Source organism: Pholcus phalangioides, unplaced genomic scaffold, assembly GCF_987345545.1.
Source record: "Pholcus phalangioides strain wild (caught in Gottingen) unplaced genomic scaffold, Ppha-v1.0 ptg000024l_1, whole genome shotgun sequence".
Lineage (NCBI taxonomy): Eukaryota > Metazoa > Arthropoda > Arachnida > Araneae > Pholcidae > Pholcus > Pholcus phalangioides.
In genome coordinates, this window is record NW_028301616.1 from 16,763,793 (window position 1) to 16,786,285 (window position 22,493).

The 22,493-nt window shown below is 39.7% G+C and overlaps 1 protein-coding gene across 3 annotated transcripts in view; it reads left to right on the forward strand.

Moving 5' to 3' along the window:
* LOC149068864 (WD repeat-containing protein 47-like) overlaps positions 1-22,493 on the forward strand; it is a 49,765-nt gene continuing 27,272 nt past the window's right edge. Inside the window, exon 1 of one of the 3 annotated variants that reach the window (XM_089250322.1) lies at positions 1-144. The gene's annotated coding sequence lies outside the window, so the exon portion shown is untranslated. Of the gene's footprint in view, positions 145-16,467; positions 16,488-22,493 lie in introns of those variants that run through there. The other 2 variants (XM_089250326.1, XM_089250324.1) reach the window with 2 other exon arrangements.

Consider the following 22,493-nt stretch of genomic DNA (forward strand, 5'->3'; position numbering starts at 1 on the left):
ATAATTGAAGAAGAAGAAGATTGGAAGAGTGGGGGAAAAAAAAAGTCGGGTTTGTTTTTTATTTAAAATTTGGGCAATGGTTCGTCGTGGGAAGAATTTCAAGGTTTCGACGTTGCAATGGAGGAAATACATTTAATTAGATCGGTATGTTTACTTTACCTTTTATTATTGAATCTACAGCCCGGACTGTTTAACACATTTACATTCAAATGCTAGATCTTTTTTAGATCTGGATATCAGTTGAAAGAAAAACATCTAATGATCTTTCACTAGTTGATTACCATAATCAAGTTAATTAACATTAACTCTCATAAAGGGATTACATGTACCTTAATTATATATAAAGTATTGGAGATTTTCTTCCTCACACTATCCATATTGTGTTTATTTTCGGTTATTTGGAAGAATATTTTCAAAATTGGTGATATTAAGATCAGAAATACTCAAGAATTTTGCTAACATATTTCTTCAAGATCGAAGAAATGCTAAAAGTTGTTATTTTTAAGTTGTGGAACCTGTTAGCAGTCACACACACACACATATGGGACCACAATGTTTGTATGCTAATTGGGGCTAGGATACATCTCTGGCTCTATTCTGGGAAACTCTGAAATGTGTCTGTTATGAAAGAAAGGGGGGACAGAGGGTGGGTGATTCCGACTGTAATTAATGATTAGTCTGGTAGTGCTTAGGATAGGGTTTTTAATCCAGGCACGGATCCAAAACGGGGTGATAACCCCTCCTAAGAGCAGCAAACAGCGTGGGAGGAAAAGTACTGTTCTCTCTGCCAGGAGTCGAACCCAGAACCTCTTGCACACCGGACAAGTGCACTGAAAATTATACCACAGAGAGATAATATTTTTTCCCCTTAAAACATTACAGTAGTGTGACTTGCTGAGTAAAGACAACCTCTCTTTAAGGGTTCAGCTGATAGCCTCCTGTTGGCAGCAGCGATAGAGATGAATGATGGTTTTTGCTTGGCCAAGATACATGAAATCAATAGGCTATCTTGATATTATGCAGAGGTGAACTACGGGGGGGGGGGGGTGTCATTCTCTCCACTGGGAACGAGCAGAGAATTGAGTTTGGTTTATGCACTTGCAAAGTGTGCAAGCGGTCCTATGTTTGATTCTAATGGAGAGAATGACTCTTTTTTTTTTTTGCAGTTTACCTCTACATAATATCCAGGTAGCCTATTGATTTCATGTGTCTTGGCTGAGCAAAAAAAAATCATAGATATCTGTATGCAACACCCTAGACTGCGTGCCTGTTTTAACCTATGAGTTAACCCTACCTGTATCACAGAGGCTTCTGACATGGGCCATAACGAATCCACTTATAGCTAGGATTTCTTGAGCTATGGGTCTCAACCCGATTTCAGGGTTTCAGTGTCACAATGGCGTATAAGTGAACGTGAGTGCAAAAAATCATCTTATAACTGAGAGATAAGTGTATATATTCAATTAGTTGAGTATGTTTATTTTATCTTTTAATATTAAACCCACAGTCCCAAATATTTAACACATTTACAATCAACTGTGAGATGTTTTTAGATGTGGGTATCAGATACTGGTATTTTGATTGATACCTAGATACCTATCTTTCATTAGTTGTTTGCCATGATCCAGTTAATTAGCATTGTCTTTATACTCAATTTATGTACCTTTATTATAAGTAACATGTTGGAAATTTTTATTCCTCAAACTTTCAATATTGTGTTTGTTTTTCAGACTATTTAAACAATCTTTTCAAAATTGGCAGTTAAAATACTCAAGAATTTTTCTAAGATATTTCTCCAAGATATTTTGAAAAAATGCTAGAAGTTGTTATTTTTAAGTTGTGGCACCTCTCAATAGTAGTCACATATGGAACCATAACTTTTATTTTCTAATTGAGGGGGGCTAAATTCTTGAAAGTGCTATTCTACAAAACTCTGAGATGTGTCTTTCATGAAAAAGGAGGGGGTGTTACTCTAATTGGTGATTGGTGCAGCTGTGCTTAGTGTGGGGTTTTTCAATCCATGGGTTGCTACCCAACTTGGTTTGCAGGGGTTTCTGAGATTGGTCATTCAAATCCACTAACAGCTAGCTAGGGGGTTCTTGAGCTTTGGGTCACGACCCAAACTTGATTCAACAAGAAACCATTTTAATGGGCTTGATATAGTAGAGATAGAACCAGAAGAACTCTCATCTGATATTAAAAATATATTAAATGAAAAAGCAAAAATAAATATACCATTACTTGAAAAGAAAAGAACAACCTGGTTGTCAGAAGAAGCTCTTGAAATTGCCAAAAAAAAAAAGAAAAGAAAAATAGCTAAGGCTGTTGGAAAAACAAATGAAACCAAGGAGTTTAATGCAAAATTTTAGATAGGCAAGGAAAGATAGACTTTTCTTAATCCAAAATGCAAGCGAATTGCAGAAGACTAGGAGGAATGAGAGGCCTCTACTGGAGGATTAATGAAATCCCATGCAAATTTAATCTATGTTTTGGTATCATGAAAGACAAGAATGAGGATGTCTTGAACTGTGAAAAAGACATTATAAACTGATGGAAGGAATACACAGAAAATCTTTATAAGAAATCAGATGGGAAAGTAATTAATAGCAATATGGAACTGAATCATGAACCACCAATTACAAAGGACGAAGTCAGATGTGCAGCAAATCAACTAAAGTATTGGAAAGCTGTGGATATTGCTGATATTCCAGCAGAGCTTCTGAAAAAGGCAAATGAAAGTATAATCAATATATTAACATCACCACTATGTCAACAAATTTTGGAAAAAATAGAGTGGCTGAAAGACTGGAAAGTATCTATATTCACACCCGTTATACGAAAAAGGTGATCTTAGAGAATTCTCAAATTACAGAACAATGTTCCTAATGCCACATACCAGCAAAATTCTACTAAAAATTATACAGAAAAGAAAACGATTATAAAAAAAGAACTGGCAGAGTTGCAGAAAAATTAGGGGAACTATAGACTAAACTGCCAATACCGTTTAAGATTGACAATGGAGGCAACAAAAGAACATCAAAAGAAGTTATACTTTTGTTTCATTGATTATAAAAAGACCTTTGACTGTGTTGATCATGATAAGCTTTGGGATATTCTTAGAACATTGGGAGTACCTAATCACCTTGTTTGTTTGATCAGAAATCCATAATTAATCAAGAGGCAGGTGTAGGAACAAACTATGGCCTAACTGAATGGTTTGGAATTGAAAAAGGAGTTCAGCAAGGATGCATTCTTTCCTTAAGCTTATTTACTCTCTATGGAAAATATATAATGAGAGTTTCAGATCTAGGGAATTGGAAGCAGGTGTTAAAATTTGAAGTAGAGTAACATAGGCGGAGATAGACTTGGAAGTCTGGGGGGGGGGGGGGGCAAGATGATGTTGATTCATCTATACATATATACATTAGATCACAGGTGAAGATACAGACTCCACCTTTGATGCCCCCCCATGCCCCCCGTATCTCAGCCCATGTAGAGTGATCAACAACCTTAGCTATGCTGATGACACAACTCTGATGGCAGAATCTGGAGAGAACTTGAAGAACATTATATCAAGAATAAAAAAAGAAAGTGAGAAGCTTGGACTATATAAATGTATATATAAAAAAAAATCATGACTACAGCAGATATTCACAGTTTTTAACCACGTGGCGAAAGTTTTGAGATTGTTAACAGATTTGACTTCCTTCGGTGCTGGAGAAGGATGCTTAGAATTCCATGGACACCTAAAAGGACCAATTAATCAGTAATCAAAAAAGTCAAAGCTGACTACTTTCTAGAAGCAAAAGTCAATAAACAGAAACTATCTTTTATTGGTCATACAATGTGTACAGAAGGCTCACTAGAAAAAATGATAGTACTTAGAAGAGCGGGGGGGAAGAAGAGAAAGAAACAGACCAAGCACCAGATGAAGAAAGGACGACTGGGATGAAGCTAACATAACTGAGGCATGTTGTGAATAACACCAGCTTGGAGAGCCATGATCTATAGCGTCACCAAGAGCCAGAATGGACTCAATGGTTCCTAACAACAACATTGGTATGGACTCCTTCTTCAGAAAGAATCCTGCCACCACAACTGATTGCTTTCTTCAGGATTAGATCCTCTATAATATTTCAGCATTTTTTATGGAAACCCTGTTTTCTACTGCAACTTTTTTCATTGAGCTTGACCTATCGTTGATGGTTTTTACTTTGCTCCATACTGTTTCTACCTCGGCATTGCTTGGTGGAAACATCAATAGGGAATTTGCAATATCATTCTCATCATCTCAAACTTGAACTCTAGAGAAGTCATTCTCTAACAGTGATTCCAAAGATATTTTGATTTTTTAAAATTTGTGTACATTAGGTTTTTGAGCATTTCAAACTCGAAATGTTCTCTTTCTTTAAGGAGATCAAAAAATTGGCACATTTCTTTCGGCTCACTGTCTCCATATTGTTGCAAAAATTTGCCTGACATGACCAAAGCTTCCTAGATAGACATAGTATCTAGGAGGCTTTGACATGACGGTATCTAATTTTTGAGCGATATGAACACATTTTGAGAGAGATTTTCCGGGCCATCTTCTTAAAAAAAAAAATGTCTCTATTTTTTTCACTACCAAAAGACACAACCCATAAAATTATTCTTTCTCATTTGAATACCTTTTTTTATTGCTTTTAGTGGGGCACTGGGGAAAATCGGTGACGACTAGAGTGAAAAATCTGTCACAGATATTTAAATTTCTAAAATGTCCCACGAAAAAGTTTTGGAATCACTAAGTTATACACTGAAGAGCCGAAAAAACTGGTGAACCTGCCTAATATCGTGTAGGGCCCCCGCAAGCCCGCAGAAGTGCCGTAACACGACGTGGCATGGACTCGACTAACGTCTGAAGTAGTGCTGGAGGTAATTGATACCATGAATCCTGCAGGGCTGTCCATAAATCCGTAGGAGTAAGAGGGGGTGGAGATCTCTTCTGAACACCACGTTGCAAGGCATCCCAGAGATGTTCAATAATGTTCATGTCTGGGGATAGGTGGCTAGCGGAAGTATCTAAAGTCAGAAGAGTGTTTCTGGAGCCACTTTGCAGCAATTCTGGACATGTGGGGTGTCGCATTGTCCTGCTGAAATTGTCCAAGTCCGTCGGAATGGACATGAATGGGTGCAGGTGATCAGACAGGATGCTTACGTACCTGTCACCTGTCAGAGTCGTATCTAGACGTATCAGGGGTCCCATATCACGCCAACTGCACACGCCCCATACCATTACAGAGCCTCCACCAGCTTGAACAGTCCCCTGTTGACATGTAGGGTCCATGGATTCATGAGGTTTTCTCCATACCCGTACACGTCCATCAGCTCGAAGCAATTGGAACCGAGACTCGTCAGACGAGGCAACGTGTTTCCAGTCCTCAACAGTCCAATGTCGGTGTTGTCGGGCCCAGGCGAGGCGTAAAGCTTTGTGTCGTGCAGTCATCAAGGGTACACGAGTGGGCCTTCGGCTCCGAAAGCCCATATCGATGATGTTTCGTTGAATGGTTCGCACGCTGACACTTGTTGATGGCCCAGCATTGAAATCTGCAGCAATTTGCGGAAGGGTTGCACGTCTGTCACGTTTAATGATTCTCGTCAGTCCCGTTCTTGCATGATATTTTTCCTGCCGCAGCGATGTCGTAGATTTAATTTTTTACCGGATTCCCGATATTCACGGTACACTCGTGAAATGGTCGTACGTGAAAATCCAAATTTCATCGCTACCTCGGAGATGCTATGTCCCATCTCTCGTGCGCCGACTATAACATCACGTTCAAACTCACTTAAATCTCGATAACCTGCCATTGTAGCAGCAGTAACCGATCTAACAACTATGCCAGACACTTGTTGTGTTATATAGGCGTTGCCGACCGCAGCGCCGTACTCTGATTGGTTCCATATCTCTTTTATTTGCATACGCATACCTCTCCCAGTTTTTTTGGCTCTTCAGTTTATGTAGTATAATATATGGTTTTTCAAACTCTCAGTAGACCCACAATTTTCTGAAGAAAAGGCTCAGGAACTTTGGAATTTTTGAAGCAACTAAGTGATAGGTCTTTCTAAGCATTTCTTTGAAGAAAATAGGGCAATAGAAGGCATGAGCAGGTTTCAGATAGCTCACAGAAAAGTTTTGAGGAAAATTTGTATAGCAGGGAAAGTGAAAACAAATATTCAACTTTGCTAAGCAAAATTTTATCAGTTTTATAGATAACAGTAAATAGAGGAGAACTATGTTTTACCCTTAATTGGGCGTTTTCGGTATTAAAAAATCCACTCTAAGTAGGCTAATGAAATTGCTGTATTGATGTACTGTATTTGTGCCAATAAAAAAAAATATGTTAGACAGCACCATGTTTGCATCAATATTTGTAAGAAATACTTTTTTTCATTGCGTTTTTATGGGGTCGAACTACAAAGGATTAATGGTCCATGGTCCCCTCAACACAGTACTTAAAAGGGCCGGTATCATTTGACTTTATGTTACGAGACATTGAAGTTCAAGCAAGCCTTGTGTGTGACTATGAATTCAGAATGTTTGATTGTTGTTCCTGTTGCGTGTAGCCTACATGAGAGATAAAGTAAAACGGAGTGGTGTTTGTAAAACACCATTCAATAAGGGTTTTTTTTTTTTTTTTTTTTTTTTTTTTTCGGTATGCGAGTCGTGACCCCCGAGCATGAACTGTTTCCAAATAATGAAACTGAACGTAATTTTTGAAGCGTAACGTTTCCGTCCTTTCTATCGTCTTTTCAGATAATGATTGTTACCTCGTTATGATAATCTAGCCGCACTTCCCAACGTTATCTTCCCCCCTCCCGTCTATGCTATAATGCGCTTGCGATCAGGATTTCGCTCCAGCTGATGGACATATCAATTAGTTATACAAAGATAGTCGTATGAATAGTTTCACAAAGAGCGTCTTCGTTGACTACAGTGGTTTTCCAAGCATTTTTGTAGTTTCTGCTTTTCCGAGTTTCCGAAAAAAGAACGAGTTTCATATACAGTTCAACTTGGTTAATTCAAAGTCACTGGAAAAAAGTTCGAATTATCCAATTAATCTATCCTGGGTCAATAAAATAACTACTGCTACTTATGTGCACCTCGTACACGTTCCTCGGAATTTCTAACGAATCGGCACATGCCGGAATGTGTGACCCTAACGTATCTATGTTGTAGAGTTGCGCTTGTTTCGTGTTCATGCTGCCATCTGTCTTACATTTTCTGAAGTAAAGATGGAAATGCTTGAATTTTTCATGTTATGTCAGTATCGTGTTGTAGGTCTGCCTGCTCTCTGCGGAGCGACTTTTTAAACGGGAGACCGACTCGCATTCGCGCCTCGAAGCTGGAAAACCGCAGAAAACCAACTTCAGCCGACCACCACTGTGCCGTCAACGGGGTTCGAACTTGGATCCTCAGGACGAGAGTTTAGCACGATGCCCACGCGACCACACAGCGGCTCATTAAAATGATTACAAATTGCAGCGTAATTAAGTTATTAAAATTTTACCGTCAGTTACGAAATTGTTTCCGAAATTTCAATAATTCATAATTGTAATAATTGATCTTAGCTGCTAAACTAATCCACTGTTCTGGAATCAGCAGCATCACTGCGAAGTTTTTTTGACCATGTCAGTCTGATTTACGGAAAATGATCATCAGCTACGAAACTGTTTTCAAAATTTTGCTTATCGTTCTTAGCTATCGAGGAAATATACTTTCACAAATGCACTACAATCGGAATTTTGGGATCTTTCCATACTCTTAATGATGATAAAAAGATTCAGATTAAGTGGTACACATTCTCGATGCACTCCAGCTGAACTATCTGAAATGGACATTAAATTACAAATAGAGTAGAGAAAAACAATTTTCAAACTTTTATTTATTTTGTTTTTAATTTGTTGTTTAACAACTTAATCGAGAAAATCAAAGTCTGATTTATACGAATTATCCAAAAAAATCGAAAAAGAAAATCGAATTAAACAAGAAATTTTAACATTAAAATAGATAGAAACAAGGGGAAGTTGGTAAAAGTTCGAATTTTTCAAAATTCAAATTAACCAAGCTCTACTGTGTATAAAAATTGAATTTAAAAATACTCATAACCAGGGAGTGCAAAACCTCCGGGCCGCGGACCTATCCGTATGCGCCGCGCAAGGTGTTCCTGAAAAAATTATCAATATATACACCCTCAACACGATGGGTGCAGCAGTTTCTGGCCCGCGAGTGGTAACCATATCGCATGTCTGGCCCGCGTAAGGTTGTGTACCCTTACTCAAAACCTTTGAGATACATTTTTCCCTATGGCGTAGCCAGATTCTTGTCCATGGGGGAGCGAAAGCGGCAAAGGCACCATTTTTCTGTTCCTAATTTAGGCGCAAATTTATAAATTTGAAATTATAGATTCATTCGGTACTTTAAATTTCAATTAAAAAATCAAATTAAATTTATTTCCTAATGTTTATTTTTAAAATTAATTAAAATTTTGAATTTATTTAATTAGTTTTAATTTTTTAATCAATTTTTTTAGAATTATTATCAATATTTTAGTTCTTACCGCATACTTATAAAAATATTATATATATATTTCTTTAAAGAAAGGCCTGTTTTAAGTTGGGAAACCTAAGCAGTATGTGCAGTATATATTTTTAGTTAAATAAATCCATCGGGAGAACTAGTAAAAAAACCACGAAAACTCGCAGTTGTGTTCCCAGCTAGAAATGCATCGAAAATTACAGTTTTCTCTACAAATCATGTCATCCGATGCACATTTGCTCCACATCGTAATTTGAATTTTTCAGAATTTTTTTTTCTACATTTTTCTTCTCCTAACCTCTGATTTGGTGTCCCTCCTATCGTAGCGCCCTATGCGGCCGCAGGGGTCTCACAGCCATATAGAGTCGCCCCTGCGCAGGGTATATTTCAGAACATAAAAGAGTTAATCATCTTTTTCCTTATAATTATAATCACAAGAACCAACGAATGAGGCAGATAAAAGGGGAACACCACGAAATTCCGAACGCGTTTTGACACACAATGTGTGCGGTCTTCAGAGGATAAGTATGACCACTACCATGCCTACTGGGGTGGTTACTCCATCTCACTGGAGTCTGCTACAAAATTGTTGATCCCGTTTGTTCTCAGTGGAAAAAAATATGTATATTCGAGTCAGAAATTCTGACGTCGATGATTGACTCAAACAGACATTTTTTCCGCTAAGCAGCCGGGAGTTAAGGTAACCAACTCAAGTGGGATCCCTGGTAAACTTGATAGTGGTAAAATTTATTCTGTGAAGACGGCACCAATTGTGTGAGTAAACTTTCCCCCGACTTCTTATCGGTCGTAGGTCCTCGGCTGTACCTCCACTACGATTCCAGGACGAAATAACTGGATTCTACACTCCCAAAAGAAGAAAACAACACTTTATTTAATGTATTATCCAAAACCTCCCACAAAACCGTCTCTTCGGTACAAACTTTTACACTACTTTCTTTTTTTCGAATGTCTCAACTCGTTCTCGTTTCTCTCTCTCGCGACTCCTGTTTCTCCTCGGCCTTTTTCCAACTTCTTTTCTCCTGAACCTTACACGTCCCATCATCGAAAAGCACATCCATCATTTTTAAATGATGATGATGCTTCAAGAGCGTAACTCGGTTTCTCACTGCTACCGTGACAGGGCATCGGCATTATCTTGCGTATCACCCTTTCGGGTCCCCCAGGCCAACGCATGACGCTATCCGGTAGGCGAGTGTTGTACCGTGCAGTAGCAGCTACTTTGGCGGCGGCCATACCACCCTTGAATGGCAAATAACGGTTGTTCATCCAAGAGTTTATGGGGTGGTGGTCACCACCGGCACAAGAGAAGGATGACCTTTCCCTGCCCTGATTCCTGGGTACGCCGTTGTTGACGATTGAAGATTTAGCCGGTTGGCTTCTGGTTTTCTCGGTCTTCGACTGCCGGTTCGTAGCTCTGTTGATTCCTTTGGCAAATGGACACGAAAACAATCGCCAGTCCGATTGCTTGGACGTTTCCTGCCTAGCCGGGAACTGGTTCGTTGCCGATCTCCTCCTGTTGACAGCATGACCATCGTCGTATCGTTTCGAGTTCATCTCCTTGAGCTGCGAGGCCTTGCCCTCGGATGCGGACGCGTCCCGATTGGTCTTGCACTTGACGAGGGCGAGCGTCTTCTTCACCATGTTCCCGTTGACGTAGGGACAGCGCCTCGTACAGACATATGGTATCTTGGATCCTCGATTGACGACTGCCACGTCGACGACTTCTCCGTGTTCTGATATAAACTGCGACACTGACTCGGGTGTCATTCCCTCGGACGGCATGTTGCAGACCGGGGTCATTTTAGCGCGTCTGGTCTCGCAAGCCGGTACGGGCACAATACAGCGCACTTTAGTGCCTCCTCCGTTGACTTGGAATTTGTTCGAGTTCCTGAGACAGTACCGGACGACCCTCCAGTCCTTGGTCAGAGTCTTGACCTTCCTGAAAGATGAGACCAACCTTAGGCTGATGTAGCCCCCCTTGTTTCTCTGGATTTGTTTCAGCAGAAAGTTGTTCTTCATGATGTTGAAGTTGGTGAAGTAGCTCTCGACTTGGGATATGATCCTCTCTTCAAGTTCTTCGTTAGGTATGCAAAAATCATTGTTATTGCCGTTGTTGGCCTTCTGTTTGCCATCGGCAGATGAAGTACACACACCGTCCCTACGGCTTGGCTCATTGATCGGACTTGGAACTGGTACATTTTCCAAGAGTGCGTCGTATGCCGTCGGACATATTAACATTTCATTTATCAAGCGACTCGACACTGCGCAAGTAATTGGCACGTATCCGTGTTTGCCGTCGCTGATCTTCATCATACATATTTTGAGAGGGGCTATCTCACTTTCGCCAAATGCGGACTTGATCCTTATTCTCCCCTCGCCTTCACTGTCGTCGATCTCAACCAAATCAGATCTAACGACTGAGATCTGGGTCCCAGAATCAACTACGCCTCTTATTGTCTTCTGACCACATTTCAAACTCACGGTCTGCGGTGTGTCAATGTCCGCACCAACACCAGCTGCCGGCACCGTGATATGTGCTGTTAGAACTGTGGTTTCTTCAATCGTGTCCCCCTCTTCTGTCTGGACAGAGTTCACCTGGGCCCGACTCAATGGCTCCTGCTGGCCTCTTGCAGAACAAAACCTTGCTATATGGCCTTCTGCTCCACACGCGTAACAAGTGACTGTAGCTCTCTCTCTGGAATTCGAACCCATCGTCGCCTTAGGTGGGCAGGACTCACCCTGAAGCCTCTGGTTTCCGTTGGCTTTCCATCTCGGATTTTGATGAACCGGTCTTGGGGTTCTCGTCCTGTCACTAGGAAAGGGTGTCTTCAGAGTCCTCTTCACATCATCGAATCTATCTAGTTTCTCCGATAGCTCACTTGGTGACACCATATCACTCCATTCGTCCAGATAGTGTTCCTTAAAATCTGCTGGAACGCGTTTTTTCATTTGATCGCTGATGATTAAATCTCTTAGTTGCTCAAACGTCGTGACCCCCAAAGCCTCCGTCCATCCATCAAAATAGGTACACAGTTCGTGGTAGAAATCTCTCCAGGTGCCCTCTTGATTCTTGTGGCACGAAGAAAACATCTGTCGGAACTTCTCAGGGGTGAGTTTGAATCTCCGCAATAACAATTCCTTAACTTGATTATAGTCCTGTACTTGCTCTTCCGGCTCGCGGGCAATTAACTGGTTCATCTCGTAGGGAAGAAGTCCCAAGAGCTCAGCTAACCAATCTTCCCGTGCCAAGGCCGCGCGACGAGCTTGCCGCTCGAACAGCACCAGGTACAGACTTATGTCTTCTTCCATTCTGAACTTTTGCATCATGTTCTGGAAATCCCGGCTGGGGGTTCTGCCGCGCCCAGCTTGATTATTCTCCTCTCTTCTGACTCCTGTCTCGATCCTCAGTCTTTCGAGTTCATGTTCCATCTCCTTTTCTCTACGCCGCTCCTCCAACTCTTTCTCTCTACGCCGCTCCTCCAACTCTTTCTCTCTACGCCTCTCCTCCATCTCCATCTCTTTCTCTCTACGCCTCTCCTCCATCTCCATCTCTTTCTCTCTACGCCTCTCCTCCATCTCTTCTCTTTCTTTCCTATTGCCTATGATCGTTTTCAGCATCTCTCTGCACGTCGCTTCGTTGTACAGTTCACTTTCCAGTATGGTACTCACTAGTTGCATTAAGTTGAACTCCGGTCGGACTTCTAACCCCAAGTTGGCGGCCATGGTCTCCAGATCCTCCTTGTTCCCCTTTGCCAAATACGCCATCTTTATTTATCGTCTCGATACCGCCGTACAACACTTGCTCCTTTTTGCCTGGGCAGGATTGCCCCTCTCAGCACCGGTTGTCGGGTTGACTTCACGAAAAAAAAACACAGCGTGGGTGCTTGACGCTGCTACTATCCTTCTATACGAACCGGGTGGTTCCACCGTCGCTAGGACACTCTTCTTCGAATTCAGCTCGTCTTGAGTCGTTGAAGCTACGACCTCATCCTGCCGACTGCGCCAGTAAACTTTCCCCCGACTTCTTATCGGTCGTAGGTCCTCGGCTGTACCTCCACTACGATTCCAGGACGAAATAACTGGATTCTACACTCCCAAAAGAAGAAAACAACACTTTATTTAATGTATTATCCAAAACCTCCCACAAAACCGTCTCTTCGGTACAAACTTTTACACTACTTTCTTTTTTTCGAATGTCTCAACTCGTTCTCGTTTCTCTCTCTCGCGACTCCTGTTTCTCCTCGGCCTTTTTCCAACTTCTTTTCTCCTGAACCTTACAGTGTGCCAAAAAGCGTTAGGAATTTTGTGGTTTTGCCCTTTTATTTGTCTCATTCGTTGGTTCTTTTAAAGATTTCAAAATAAATCAGAAAAGTACTGAGAAATTGAATTTTCTGGATGTTATCCCGAAACTAATATTTAAAAAAAAAAGTGATTTGTCTCTCCCGGGAATCGAACTCGGGTCCCCTTGCATACCGGGCAAGTGCGCTAACCAATATACTAACTACAGCAATTATCACCCCAGTTGGCGTTTTTGTATTAAGAGATGGTATTAGTTTCGGCATAACATCCAGAAAATTCAGTTTCTCAGTATATTTCGGGCCGAAAAAATAACACACAGTTGAGATGCACAGTTTGAGAACCCCTGAACTATGTGGTTCTATTCATCACACAATACAGGTTGCTGTAATTTCCTCCCCTTATTCTCTGCATTTGGTTGACTGACTTTGGTTGTTTTGGGGCTCAGAATCTCGGAGCTATAGCACTTTTCACCCTTTTCAAGTTTCCGACTCTGATCTAGTAGAAGTAGTAACGTAAGCTAGTAGTTCAAGCTAGAACTCCTTAATACACGTATATGAAGGCGTCTTAGTTCTAGCTAAGGTGCCTATGCATAAGGTGGTATTTCTAGATCTAACTGACTGACGCGCCTGGCGCCTGTAGATGAGTTGGCATTTTTAGGAGCTCAAACTCTAGCTATTACTTTACAAGCATGGTGGTCTTTTCTCAATAGGTTTCCGCATCGTACCTAATTTATTCATTAGGTTGCCTTAAACAAAGCTCTACGAAACCACCTAACAACAGAACGAGCATTTTGTTCTAAGGCGCATAAGAAAGGCAGTTCTGTGAGCTCTACCCAGAATGATCAACAGCGGACAAAAAAGAAGCAGAATTTACAAAGAAGTATGCAAAATATATTGTCCTTTAAGGAGGCGAAGCTGACCAAGTTTTCAGATGCGCTTGAAAGCAATTGGAAAATGATATTAACCATAGAATACTATCTCGTTTACGTCTCCGAGACGTAGAGGTGTACGCAGTTAACATGCTTTTTATCAGCTTTTTTTAGTTAGTATTCTAGGGTTAAGCAAGAGTCCACAAAGAAAAGAGAAACTGATCAACTACAAAGAAGACTGACTGGACCAGTATAATGTCATGGAAATCGAACGATTCAAATTGAGGATGAAATCGATTACGAATTTTATCTTTGATTTATTATTGATTTCAATATGCGATTTAGGACTTCATATTCGAATTAAGATTTAATATGGAATATATAGGATTATATGTTTGATTTCCGATTGTATACGTAGATTTGTGATCTCGCAATTGATTTTACACTTAGATTATGATTTTACACTTAGATTATGATTTTACACTTAGATTATGATTTTATAGTTGTTATGATTGTAATGTATGCTTTTTATGAATAAATTGCCAGAGGTATCCAGTCCGTGTGGACAATGAGCCGATATTACCATATGGCGATGTGGCCTGGGTATCTTTCGGTTTGACGGGTTAGCTACTGATGCTTTCATGTGAGGAAATGACCGATATGTGTGGAATAACATGGTTATCAAGTCTATTTATTCTATCACTTTGGTCACCACCTACTTGAACCCCCCCCGTAAGAAAATCCTGGCAACGGCCTATTAATAGCCAAGTCAGGGGTTCTTAATCCTTTTCAGCCTCGACCCATGGGACTGTTTTTCGAAAAAAGTGAAACCAACGCCACAATAACTGCATTTTATAACAGGACTGTAAGTTGATTTGTTCGACTTATCTGGAAATCGTCTACGAATCAAGTTTAGATCGTGACCCATAGCTCAAGAATCTCTGGCTGTAAGCGGAGTTGTACGACCTTGGTAGCCTCTGCGACCCAAGTCTGGGTTGCGACCTGCAGGTTAGGATTCCCCGAGCTAAGTGATCACCAACAACTTGAAGAGAAAAACCTAGTAAAATGGCTACCTTCTAAACAAAGTTTTGATTCATGTTATCTCAATGTGAAAACCAGTCACGTATCACGTTTGCATCTCAAGTGTCAATGCATTGATTCGTATGCCGCATTCCCTGTTGACCCTTTGCGGTCTTATGTTGAGGTGGACTTGACACCAGAAAAAACGATACTTCTTAGCAGAAGTTACAAGCTATCCAAAAAAATGCATAAGCTAGCAACTGGGTGCCTTCCTGATTGCGAGGGAGGGTGCTATAAAGTACGAAATGTGCCAACCAAGTACCGAACAAATCTCTGGACGCAAAGGATTAATTCATTGTTTCTCTATTAAAAGAAGTCAATAGGCAAATTAATTGTCTTTTTTTTGTTAAAGTATTCAGTTTCCCCATCAAATACAAATCAAATTGCCATTCCGGAAAGATATTTGGTGCATTTATGCGTATGATTGTCTGTAACTCTTTGTGACATCTGGTTATGAAGTTTGATTGATGCTCGTGTTTTTCTGTCAGTGTTACTTCAGGGTTTTGTTTTCCTGCGGCGGACAGAAGAGTTTGTTCCATCGTCGCGCACGATCATTTATAAATGCATGGTTGCCCTGGGAGATTCCGATCAGTGTTTGACATATTCGCATCACGTTTAATCTTTTTCAAATGCGAGTCGTCATTTGGCAAGTGACTGAACGGATTTCGGTCTGTGCAGAATCTGTATTACTCGGTAAATAGGCTGAAAGCGATTGCTGAAAAGAAGCAAATGAACTACAAAATATTTCAAGTTTTTATATGTTTTACATTTCGTCTCTAATAGCACGGCTTGGCAAATCCCAGGTGCTGGATCATCATGGCGACTAAAGCATTGGCACCAGGGTTGGACAAATCTATTGCCCGACATTCTCCGGGCATGTAAAAATTTAGATCGGACATGTATTTTTTTCAACCGCATGCACGGCACTAGCATATGAAATATTGTTTCGGGTACGTCATTTTAACTTGGGCATGCAAATCTTTGGAGATTCGTCCAGCCCTGATTGACATCTAATTTTTTTAGTGCATGATAACTGAATTGAAGTCTGAGGATAAACGCAGAATTATCGGAAATCATGCCAACTTGTTTTCTAGATGTGAAAAAGATTCCCAAGGCCGGGATTACACTATAAAAGTTTGATAAAAGATCTTTTACAAAACTTGAAAAATGCACTCAATAAGCGTATTGTTTACGTTTGAGTGAATGTGACCAATTGGCTTATTGGTTGTTTTTCCAAGTTTTGTGAAAAATCTTTTATCAAACTTTTACAGCTTAATCCCTGCCTTAGCCCCATACTAGTTAAAGAATACACTATTTCGGAGCGATATCGTCGGGGAGAAAAGAAAAAGGTTGGCGCCCATGGAATTTTTCTGTCGCCTAAATTTTTTCCGATTTTGTCAAACTCCGCTCTACAGTAAGCATGATACGGAACTCCTACATAAATATGGAATCTTCGCCAAAAAAAAAAAAATTCATGTTTATTTAAGACCCGAACTTGTGAGAAACTCGCCTTGAAATTATTCACTATTTGTGATTACAGGGGTTCGTCCAGCCGAAATTTAGGTCCATTTTCCGCACCTTTCACAAAATTCCGGATCTCAGAAACGGACCCTTCACAAAATAAAAATGAACGAAAACCTAAATCAGGTATTTCATTTCTTTTGTGATAAATTAAACTATTTTGCTTTCCACAAAATTACAGTAAAACCTCGCTAAGTCGTACCTTGATAAGTCGTCACTCCGGTTAAGTCGTCATTTTTCTTCAAGCCCTTCCAGCTCTCATAGACAACAATGTTATTAAACCCTCGTTTACTCGTCGCTAATTTCGGTTAAGCCGTCACTGTGAAAAAGTTTGAGAAAGCGGAACAGACTATTTTTATGGCTCCCATTAAAAAGAGAGCTTATTAACAGCCATATGCTTAAAAGTCACCATAAAATCCTATGTACACGAACGGCACAGTTTAAGTAACAAAAGTTACGCTGGGTAAGTTCATTTGCCGACTAAGGTTTTTGGGGACTGTTCAAGCTAGATCTCATTTCTGCATGGGCTCTACTGGAGAAACTGCAAGACACCCAGGCTCTGTCGCAAGAAGCAACGTTAGCACTTCGCGGGGGGGGGGGGGGGAAAGCAGGGCATCTCCGGCAAAACCAAAATTTATTGATACGTCAAAGATTACATATCAAGGAAATCAAAAATTATGTAAATCGAAGAATCAAATTAATCAAGTTAAAGTCAAAGTGCAACGCGGCTACGGATAATAAATTATCATAGAGATGCACATAGCATGTACTCTACTAATTTAGGGCTTGAAATTTAAACAAAATATTTTTGTTGAAAAAAATCAGTCATTCTTTCCCAAGTGTGTTGTGGTCTTCTGTTTACTTTTCCCCGCCCAGGGCCCCTCCATAAAGTCAAAAGTGTTCAAGATTACTTTGTAGTTGTATCATGAACTACTGGTGAAGAATTAAAACACTAAAATTAAATTTGATGTAAAATTAATGTGCAATAGAGAGTTTCTATTATTAAGGAAAGCTACCTATTCTAACAGTTGCTCTAATAGTCTAAATTAAAAATTGCTAGTATATAAATCAAAGTGTGCAGTACATTTTAGCACAATAATTTAAGTAATAAAAAAGATAAAAAATTGCTATTATTTTTTCTTTCGCAATCTGTAAATTTTATTAATATTGTTATTTTGATTCATACTTTAACGAATTTCATATTACTTTAAATTTATTCGATTTTCACAACTTTGCACATTGAAACTGACGACACTCCGCTTAAGCCGTCATAATTTTTCGATAACTTGAGGTGACGACTTATCGAGGTTTTACTGCTCTTACTTTTCACAAAAATGAGGGAAATTTTCACAAAAACAGGACCCTACAAAAAATGTCTGGACAGACCCCTGAATTGGTTACACTGTACCGTAATACGTGTGTTGTGCACTCTGTTCAATGTTTGTAGCGGTGTTTTTGAAAGTCTCTGTCGAAATATTCGTCTTCCGGCAAAAATTTCTGATTCTGCATCCATAGGTTTCGTGCGTAGGTTTCTGTAAGAACCGAACTAATTCTATCAGTTTATTCAATTCCATGATCAATTTTTCAAATCCCTAGATTGAGCTGTATGTTCACAAGAGATGACATTCTGATGTCTTGTGCTTTATGTTTGAAATATATGGCTGGGTGTCGCGAAGGCAAGTCGATCTTCCTCCACTGATTCAATATCGCTATTCGAATTCATCGTGACCAGTTCAGTTCACAATATCACAATGCATATCTATTCATGGTGACCATTTATGAAACGATAAATCATAGCTCTTTATACATTGCTCACAACGAAGCAAGTCCTGTATCCCGCCAATTACTACTTTGAATTGCTTCTGGTATAGTGAATGCCATTCCAAATTGGTGTTTCCATGAGAACTTGGAATCTGTTTTTCCCCTCATTCACCTTATGCGTGATTTCTGAATGGCTTCGAGGTCTGAAATGTTTCGCATGGAATCGGCTGGAATGATTTTATTTTCCTTCCCATACCCTCCTTTTCCTCCAAACCACTATATTTGGTCGCGTCATAATGTGAAATATTCAAACGCTTCTGTGTTTGATTCGAAGTCGTTTCTCCATCGCGTGGTCCCACGATTTCATTCAGGAAAATGACTTCAGAACTGTGGTCATTTACATAATCTGGTCTTCAACGTGAAGTGCATCGTCAGCGATGCATTCAAGGAAACCAACGTCTTACACTGAGAGACCCGCCTTTTTTGTCACTCTTGTGTCTCATTTCGTGGGAAGATATTATTCATTTACCTTTTGAAGAGAAAGAATATCAAGAAACTTGAATTTTTCCTCTCATAGTTCTTCCGATTGATTCTTTAAGTTTTTCGAAAGGGTTAAAGAAAAGGTTTTAAACTTAATCGGGATAAGCGCTTGCCCATCAGTACTTGATGTAAGCATTATGATTGTATTATAAATACTTGTGACGCTGTGTAAAGTGCTTTTCACTCTATCTGTAACATTAAAATAGATATATAGTATTTCATACAATCATAGCATTGATAGTGTTGACAGCTATTGAAATGTTCTGGTCAGTGTTCGCCAATACGCATCAAAATTCAATTTTACTCTTTCGAATTTCATTGAGGAGGGAAAATACGCCTTCAGATTTTCAGGTAATTTTTTTTATTAAAGTTTTTTCTCTCTGATGGAAAAAACAAATACCCGTTAAATTTATGGAAAGGAGTGAAATTACTCTTCGAAATTACATTTTTGGTTAACGCTGATTCTGATTCTCGTGTTGTGTGATGTGATCATGATCTAGTCCAGAGTTTCCCAAACACAATAGCCGGCTGAAGCTTTAAGACCGTTTCGGACACAGAAGAGATTGAAGAAAGGTTCGAGACTCATCACTCCTACTGGACTAGTTTCCCTGATCCTCTATCGACAAAAAATTGAATTGAATTTAATTCCATACCAAAAACGTGCCGAATCTCCTAATTTTTTACCCTTTCTCCTGCTCTCCAGTATTAACTTATTGTTATTAAATTTTTCCTGATTTTAGTAGAGAACTTGATCATCTCTGACCTTTTCTGACTGCACTTTATGCCAGTGATTGTACTAGTCGCCATAGATTAAGGTGAGGTGATTGAGGTAGAATGCGGCTGCGGTTATCTATATTGAGTTCTACAGTATGTCACCAGATCTCTTCACTGACGAGTTGAAGCTTAGCAACTATGATTTTATTTACTTTATCAATGAACTGGTAAAAACATTGATAGTTTTTTTCGATGTAGGGTGACCACATGATATGATTTTATTAGAAATAAACTTGAAATTCCAGCTAGCATAGAAGCAAAAAGACACACAGTACTGTAATTCTTTTATCAGAGGCTTGATGAATTCCGATGGTTGCTAAAACTTTGGTTTTATATTAAATTTATTTTTGCTATATTACCTACACCTCACAGCATTGCCAAGTGTGAGCTAGTTTTCAGTTTGTTAACCAAAAGAGCTCCCTAGCATACTGTGGTTTGTATGGGGGGGCATAAGTAAGCCTACCATGAACATTCAGGTTAATCGCCTCTGGAAGAATCTCCGGATTTCTGGATCCTGAAAGATGGCACGTCTGCAAACTTATTTGTTTCACTTTCTCCCCTTCTCAGAAATTTTTCCGTATCGCCCCCTTGTGAAACCATCCCATAAAATCCATGTTTCATCTATAGCAGTGCTTGGCAAATCTAAAAAAAAATTTAGGTGATAATCGAATATTTTAGGGGGTCAATTGTATTTTTTTCCCACGCCAGTAATCACAAATACAAAATGTTTGGCTCCCAAGACGAATTTTTTGGTTGTCATGGTTACCTGCAACTTATGATTCGTCAAGCCCTGATCTTTACCTAAGCTTCTACTGCCGCCCGATCCGTTGCATCACCCCTCCCCCAAAAGGCTGGTGTTGTCCATTTTGGAAAACATTGACATGTAGACAAACATAGTCTATTTACCACTCTGGCAGGGAAGGGGGCATGAAAAGCTGGTGGCATGGTGATGATTATGCCAATTCATATACTGTATGTGCGTATACTGGCTCTGACATTGAACCCTCATCTCCGCCCATGGCTGATAAGGCTCTAGCATGGGAGCTCGGGTATCGATCTTAGTTTTTATTTTTTTACTCTGTAAATTTACTAGAAAATAAATATAAGAGGCCCGCCAAAAAAAGGGGGGTCTTAGGCCGGTATTACACTATAAAAGTTTGATAAAATCCCTTGTATAAAACTCAAAAAATTCAACCAATAAAGTTCATAGGTTACATTCGAGCAAATGAAACTGATAATCTTATTGGTGGCATTTTACAAGTTTTATAAAATTACTTTTATCAAACTTTTATAGTGTAATCCCGGCCTTAGCCTAAGGGGCCATGCGACTCACTGTGATCGGAAGTTTGTGTCTTGTAAATTGCACAGTTTAACTTCAAATGGATAAAAACTTAGTGAATGACTGGTGGAGGTGTTAATCGTTTATAACCCAATGTTTCCCAAAGTGGGAATGGTCCAGGGGGCGGTAAAAGCTTTGGGTTTAATATAGGATCCTATGGGTTGGCTTGAGTTGGGGGGACGATGATAAGAACATTTTTTTGAAGAAGTGGCCGATGTAACAAAAAGTTTTGGAAACTATGGTTTAACCGGACAAGGTTTAGACATTTGTTTGAATGTAATTAATAGACTTAAAGGCCAGTCGTGGTCCAGGCTCTGTCCCTGATGGGATGTAAGCCATTTACCCGGGAGGGTTGGACCACGCTGGAAAATTAATAGACTGGCTTCAATCCATATATATATATATATATATTTTTTTTTTTATTTGTTTATTTATGGTCCTTTGGAAAACGTCGCAATTGTTATCGTGGTTTATCCTTGCCCAATACCCTAGAATTCGGCCGAATCATCCTTTTTCGAGAAGAAAAAACGGTCTGTGTATGTAAGTTGTTGTGATGTATTGATTAGAAACTATTGCTGGCCAGCAAAGCAATTTGAAACCACTTCGCATCCAGTGGGTGGATGAGGATGAAGAGATGACTCTTAGCTCTCGTGGCGTCATAACTCTTCCGATCACTTCCAAAAAAAAAGTGATGACTCATTTTCCCTCGACCCCATTTTTTTTTCGTATTTATGTATTTTTTTTATCTGGAGAAGAAATTTATTCACAGAAAAGTGCTGGTTGGGATCACGAAAGCAAATCGAAAAGCTGAATACAAAGAGGACCGAACCCTCCTTCAACGTTTGGGATGGGGTCTAGACTCTGTAATACTCTCAACCAGTCCTGATAAATGGAGTTATATTGTACATACCTTTTTTTTGTCTTCGAATGTTTCCCTATTGTCACGTAAAGTGGCAAGCGGAGCAAAGATCGGGAAATAAAAAAGGTCAATAACTCGATTGCCTTTGAGGTCACGTTGGGTGATGAAAATGGAGCAAAGCTCGTTATGTTTTCGTCGTCGCGTTTTAGATGAATTTTTTATTGGATGGGGCAATTTTCAAATACTACATAGTGTCTCTCTCCTCTCAGTATGGGGACACCCCCCCCCCTTTTTGTTTTGTGATGTTTGTGTTCTAAGGGCAGTTGTTCTCAAAATTTTGTTACCCGTGGCTTTTCATTGAGTTTTATTTTGAAAAATAGATACTAGAACCTAGTGTTCCAAACTTTTCATTCCATCGCCCCCTTCTTCAGAAATTTTTTTTCTCTCATCGCCCCCGAACTCAAGTGCACCCATAGAATCCTATGTTAAATCTGTGGCTTCTGTCGCTTCCCTGGACCATTCCATCGCCCTCTTTGTGAAACAGTGTATTAACGAACTTTCCAAACATCTATTTTCAGATAAACGCACAAATACAGCTGATATATATACTATTCGAAAACCGATTTAAAACAAAAAAAAAAACTACAAGATTTATGCATTAGTATCGCAAGCACGATCTCTTTGACGCGATGATCTCTTTTTCGATGCACTCTTTGACATCGCGATTAGAAATCCGAAAAATGCTTGCAAAAACTTTCCGATTGTGGGCTTTCTACCAATTCCGTATTACTAGCAATCTTTGATACAGCGTTAGCTAGCTTCTTCAAAACCATTTACTAGTAAAAAAAAAATATGAAAA